Here is a 6,270-nt window from a genome sequence, read left to right as displayed (position 1 = left end):
AGAGAAAGAGGGAGGGAAGGAAGGAAGGAAAGAAGATGGAAAAGGAAAGGATGGAAGGAGAGAAGGAAGAAGGAAAGAAAGGAAGGAGGGGAACAGGGAGTGAAGGAGGGAGAGAAAGGAGGAGGAAAGGAAGGAAGGAAGGGAAGAGGGCAGGAAGGAGGAAAGGAGGGGAGGAAGCCCACGGTGATTGTTGCACAGAGAAGCTCTCATTTAATTCCTGCAGGATGGGCTCCAGGTGTGCCACCCAGGCGTGAGAGTCAAAACTTTCTGTTTTTTTTTTTTTTTAGATGGAGTTTCGCCGTTGTTACCCAGGCTGGAGTGCAATGGCGCGATCTCGGCTCACCGCAACCTCCGCCTTCTGGGTTCAAGCAATTCTCCTGCCTCAGCCTCCTGAGTAGCTGGGATTACAGGCACACACTGCCATGCCCAGCTAATTTTTTGTATTTTTAGTAGAGACGGGGTTTCACCATGTTGACCAGGATGGTCTCGATCTCTTGACCTCGTCATCCACCCGCCTCGGCCTCCCAAAGTGCTGGGATTATAGGTGTAAGCCACTGCACCCGGCTGAGAGTCAAAACTTTTAACAGCAGTGTGGTATCAGCGCTGGCTCATCAGGATGGACATCAGGCATGGAGGACACTGGGCGGGGTCCTAGAAGCCCCCTGAGCTGTGATGGGAGTTAACCTTTAAGTGCTGGGCCGTGGGGAGGTAGGGGCGAGAAGTGCTGGGTGGGATAGGTGTTTACCAATTGGTGTGGAAGAATTTCAACATTCTAACAATCTCAGCTCCACAGCGGCAGGGCTTCTCATCTGTTGTGTTCGCAGGTGTGTCCCCAGTGCCAAGAATGAGCCTGGCATGTACTAGGGGCTCCAGCCTTTGTTGAATGAATGGGTACAGGCGGATGCTGTATGCCAGCTTGGAGCCAACCCAAGTGAGGGACTTATCACCAGTGGTGAGTGGTGGAACACAGAGCTGGGTGGCAGTTCCGTGAGTCAGACAACACAGCGAGGCCCTGGGGTGGGGTGCAGCCAGAAGATGCCCATCCCGGGCCTGCAGGATGGGAAGCATGAGGACAGGGTCTGGAGGTGGCTTCTGAGGAGGCTCATTGGGGACCCTTCCTTCAAGACCTTGATTTTGGGGTTCCCCTTCTGGGGACTGGTCCCTGTCTGCACCCAGGCTGGCTGGGAGGCTTGGGACACAGGGGCTGAGGGACAGGCAGAACTCCAGGGGGAGGCCTGGCAGTGTGCACAGGAACTCAAGGTTTCTTATTACGAGGCAGAGAAGGGGTTAGAAAGGAAGCTTTCATCCCGTGGGTGGTCATTAAGGCAGAGACAGATGAGGGGTCTTCTCTGATGAGGGGGTGGCCCCGTCTGCATTTCTGTGGCAGATGGAGCCTCCTGTGGGCACCCTGTGTTTCCAGGAGGGTTTTCTGCCTTGGGCGTCCTTGAAATAACCTGCGCAAGGCGAACGGGCCCTCTTGCCTTCTTTCTTTTTCTCCCCTGTTCTGCCTAGGAGGATTGGGGTGTGGGAGTGTGGAGGGAGGGAGACGGTGGGGGAGCAGAGTGGGGCATAGATGAGGAGAGGATGGCCCAGGTAGGAGCTGCCCTCTTGGCTCCGTTCTGCCTGAAGAGCAGCATCTGCTGACCTCTCCAAAAGGGATGGTGTTTTCTGATCACCTTTCAGCTTCTCAAAGCAGGTGGGCTTTGCACAGATGGTGCAGTAGGAAGAAAGGAAGAGTGGATGAGAGGAGCGCACAGGAGAACAGTGAAATTCCTAAACAGGTACGACACCTACTGTGAATTCCAGACCCAGAAGTGCCCTGGAGGAGCGCTGGGAGCCAGTGAGCCCTGCTGGGCAGGGCCTGTTTCAGTGCCTTCCAGGGCTCTGGCATTCCTGCCTGAGGGTCCCTTGGAGGCTGGAGGGGCAGGAGGCCTGCACAGGCCACACCAGCTGCCTGGGCGGCTGCCCCGTCACGTGCGGCTCCTCTCTCCTCCCTCCCTGGGTCTCCAGCCAGCCCGCCGGCTTGATGAATTAGCCCCATAGATATTCAGTTGGGAAAGCAAACACATATCATATATATCTTTGACAAGTTATTATTCTCCCTTATCAGGATTCGGGTGCATCCCTCGCCCGCCATTACTCACGCTGCACACCCGCCCTGCCTGGGACCCGGCACCGAGCTTGCCATGGTACTGCCTGGCCAGGCTGGCTGCGTGCCCTGCCCTGCATCTGTGTTGGGCTGTGGGAGTGTGCATGTGTGCGTGCCTGTGTGCGTGTGCGTGCGTGCACGCCTGTGTGTGTGTGCATGTGGAACCAGAGCAGGAACCAGCCTGGCCCTGCTTTCGCCCACTGGCCTGACCAGATACTTCTCCAGTCAGCGACTGATGTGGCTCAAGATGGAACTGATGGTGTTCTGGGCCTTTCACTCTCTCACTGGAGCCAGGACTGGAAGTTTAGTCCCAGGGAATGCTGTGGTTTGGGCCTCACCTGTATCCACTTCCTGGGCTCCCCCTCGCCACTGGGTGCCATCCTCTAGCCTCCTGGCAGGACAGATCCCCCTGCCACCATTCTCCAATGCCTGTGCTTCTTGAAGCCCGCAGGGATCCTCCGGGGCTGCCCCCTTGGCCCATGTGGTGGGAGGCTCTGGGGCTGATGAATGAGATGTAAGTGAGTATCAGTGCTCTCAGCTGGGCTGTTGGGCTGTGATTTGTCATCTCTCACCCAGCACATTCCCATTTCCCCAGAGGCAGGCTCCATATTAACAAGTCCTCTACTTAGGAATATAAATAGGGCACTTGGAATTGCTCCTGACAGCCCGAAGCTGGCAAATGCACTCAGGCCTTGGAGGTGGGAGTCCGGAGGGGAGCGGTGGGAGGGCTTCACGTGGAGGTGCTTTCGAGCCAGCTGAGAGGGCGGCATCCCATCAGCCTGATTCTAAGGTGGGACCTCGGAAGAAGGGAGGTCCCTGCTGCCTGGCCTGGGGCTGGGCTGGGCGTGGCTGCTCCTCAGGGCTGATGCACCTGTGAGGGGCTTGTGCCCTGCTCTTTCAGGGAGGACCTTTCACCAAAGGCCTCAGCTGCTGTGCCCTGAAAGGTTGCTCTCCCAGCTGGCGTTTTCTGTGCTGTCACAGCGATTGTTGACAAGTCACTTCTACCAGCCCTGTTAGCTGTCCTCTCTTTGCAGCTCCAGGGTGTGCATTCCTGGGAACCTTCCCTTCCCTCCCTTGGGCCACCTGCCTGGACCCTCACGGTTCCCTGGGTCGAGCAGCAGGGCCGAGAGAAGAGAGGCAGCATTGCTGGGGCTGGCATTGCTCTGGCCCCCAAGGCCGAGTCCTCAGGTGGACTTGCTGCAGCCAGTTGAGCAGGTTCCGGTGCCCTGACCTGGACGATGCTCTGAGGGTGGGCACCAGAGACATGGACGGTGTCATCCTGGCTTTCAGACGCTTCCGGTTCACTGGGGGAATGGCTGGGGAGGGGAGAACCGATGGTCCTGAAAGGTGTACTGGTCGCTGAGAGGTGACCTGGGTACCCCTGGCAGGAGATCAGGGAAGGGAGAGACTGTGGACTGGGTGGCATGGAGTGGAGAGAGGGCTCAGTGAAGGCTTTCTAGAGAAGTGGACTGCTGGGGCATGCAGGATGGAGAGGAGTGGGCGAGAGCCTTGGAGGGAGGCCACAGGCCAACTGTGGGGAAGTGTTCTGGACATTCATTCAGGGTTCTGGTCATATCTCCCAGGGCCAGAATCCTGCTTCCTGGGGTCAGCGTCCTTCTGACATCTAATGCCCTCTTCAACTGGGGAGGGATGGGAGGTGAATGAGGTGAAAAGGATGAGATGATCCGGGATGGTTTGGCCTTCTGGGGCCGTAGCATTCAGGCCTCTCAACTCCAGTACCTGGATGAAGTCTCCATGCTCAGGGGCCTGCGGCCGCTCCAGTGGGTGTGGGTGTGCCCATCGGGTGCAGGCTCCCACTTCACCTGGGGCTCAGGCTCCAGCACCTGGCTGGCCTGGGTGGGTGTGGAGGGGTCTGTTGCAGTTAGCTTCATGGCCACTAGAGGGGAGTCCAGGCCTGTGTTGCTCTCCTTCCAGCGACGGAGGGCCCAGGCAGAGATGAAGAGATGGGGGTGGGAGGTGCCAGTGCTGGTGTCCACGCTGGGGTTCTTTGTGCTAGGAATGAGGGTGCCTGTTCTGCTCCCTACTAGTTCCTGAGTTCTTCAGTTCAAAGTTGGGGATGAAAAATCTCTGGGAATCTGGGAGCCCTGGAAAAAAGGCATTGTTTAAACCTTTGATATCGACAACACTTTCCTTCTTTTAGAGACCGCGTCTTGCTCTGTCATCCAGGCTGGAGTGCAGAGGTGCGATTACAGTGTACTGCTACCTGGAACTCCTGAGCTCAAGCCATCCTCCTGCCTCAGCCTCCCAAGTGGCTGAAACCACAGGCACGGGCAACCACCCCCAGCTAATTTTGGTTTTGTTTTGCTTATTATTTTTTTCTTTTTGTAGATATGGGGTTTTCCTGTGTTACCCAGGCTGGTCTTGAACTCCTGGCCTCAAGCAATCCTCCTGTCTCAGCCTCCCATAGCACTGAGATGTGAGCCACTGTCCCCGGTGACAATTCTTGTTTTAGTCCCTTTTACAAAAATGAGTTGTGAATGTAGAGGACCCTGTAGTGGGTGGTCAAAGTTGTGAGTGTAGTGTAGACCGCCTGGTTAGAACTCCAGCTTCATTGCCTGGGGCTGGGTGACCTTGGGCAGTTTCAATAACATCTCTAAGCCTTGGTGGCTCCCACTGTAAAATGTGGGTTATAATGCTTATCTCACAGGCATAAACCACAAGCATCATTTAGCACATGCCTGCCATACAGTAAGTGCTCCAGTGTAGCTCTTTCATTTTCGTGATAAGCAATCACATTCGATTAAGAGGTGATAGGGTTTGGCTGTGTCCCCACCTAAATCTCATCTTGAATTGTAGTTCCCATAATCCCCACGTGTTGTGGGAGGGACCAGGTGGAGATAATTGAATCAGAGGGGCCGTTTCCCTCATCTTGTTCTTGTGATAGTGAGTTAGTTCTCACGAGATCTGATGGTTTTATAAGGGGCTTCCCCTGCCCCTGTGGGCACTCAGTTGTCTCCTTCCTGCTGCTATGTGGAGGGCGATGTGTTTGCTTCCTCTCCTGCCATGGTGGTACGTTTCCTCCCAGTCCTGCAGAACTGTGAGTCAATTAAACCTCTTTTCTCTATAATTTACGCAGTCTTGGGCAGTTCTTTTTTTTTTTTCCCCCGAGATGAAGTCTCACTCTGTCTCTCAGGCTGGAGTGCAGTGGTGCAATCTTGGCTCACTGCAGCCTCTGCCTCCCAGGTTCAAACAATTCTCTTGCTTCAGCCTTGCAAGTAGCTGAGATTACAGACATGTGCCACCATGCCTGGTAAATTTTTGTATTTTTGGTAGAGATGGGGTTTCGCTATGTGGCCAGGCCGGTCTCAAATTCCTGACCTCTAGTGATCCACCCGCCTCAACCTCCCAAAGTGCTGGGATTACAGGTGTGAGCCACCATGATCGGGCAGTTCTTTATAGCAGTGTGAGAATGAACTAATACAAGATGGAAGAGTAAAGGCCCAAATTTAAAGCAAAAACACAGTTTTCCTTCCCTTAGCATTTTAAAGACACCCCCTCCACCACCATGAAGAAATTAGAAAAACTTCCTTCAACGCTGACATTTTCTAGGCCTTAATACAAAAGTGAATGACTGCCAATTTGCTCCTTCATTTATGTTCCACATTTCCTGATGTGCGATTGCCTGCCGGGGGCCCCCAGGCTCCCCTGCAACTGAGTTGGGGCATTCAGGCCCAGGCTACATCATAGGATGCTGGAACCAGGGAGCCCTCCAGCTCTGGGCTCTCCTCCCAGCTGCTCATTAGAATCATCTTGGCACTGTAGAAAATACCAGTGTCTGAGCCCCACCCCCAGAGGTGCTGATTCGCTTGGTTTGGGGTGGGGCCCAGGTGCTGGACTGATTCGAAGATGCCCGAGTGATTTCCGGAGCACCCAGGGTGCAGGACCTTTGCCTGGAAGTTTTCCTCAGGTGGAGGGAGACGCCCCAGCATTCCCTTGCTGTGGGCTCACAGAATTCTGTACACATCCAGGAGGAGAAATTGGGCTTGGTGTAGGAAAGGCCATTGGGTCATTTGTAAGGGGGCCTTGGTTCTGGTTCCGGCTTGGTGGTTGACTCTGGTGAGACTCTTGGTGAGCACCCTGCCCCCTGGGCCTCAGTGCCT

The 6,270-nt window shown here is 55.1% G+C and overlaps 1 long non-coding RNA gene across 1 annotated transcript; it reads left to right on the top strand.

Moving 5' to 3' along the window:
* Positions 1-459: 459 nt before the first annotated feature.
* Positions 460-5,234, top strand: LOC144578045 (uncharacterized). Its single transcript, XR_013523066.1, has 2 exons — positions 460-952; positions 1,684-5,234. It is a non-coding gene; the product is annotated as an uncharacterized LOC144578045 (long non-coding RNA).
* Positions 5,235-6,270: the final 1,036 nt, after the last annotated feature.

This window comes from Callithrix jacchus, chromosome 10 (assembly GCF_049354715.1).
Source record: "Callithrix jacchus isolate 240 chromosome 10, calJac240_pri, whole genome shotgun sequence".
Classification (NCBI taxonomy): Eukaryota; Metazoa; Chordata; class Mammalia; order Primates; family Cebidae; genus Callithrix; species Callithrix jacchus.
This window is presented reverse-complemented; position numbering and strand designations above follow the sequence as displayed.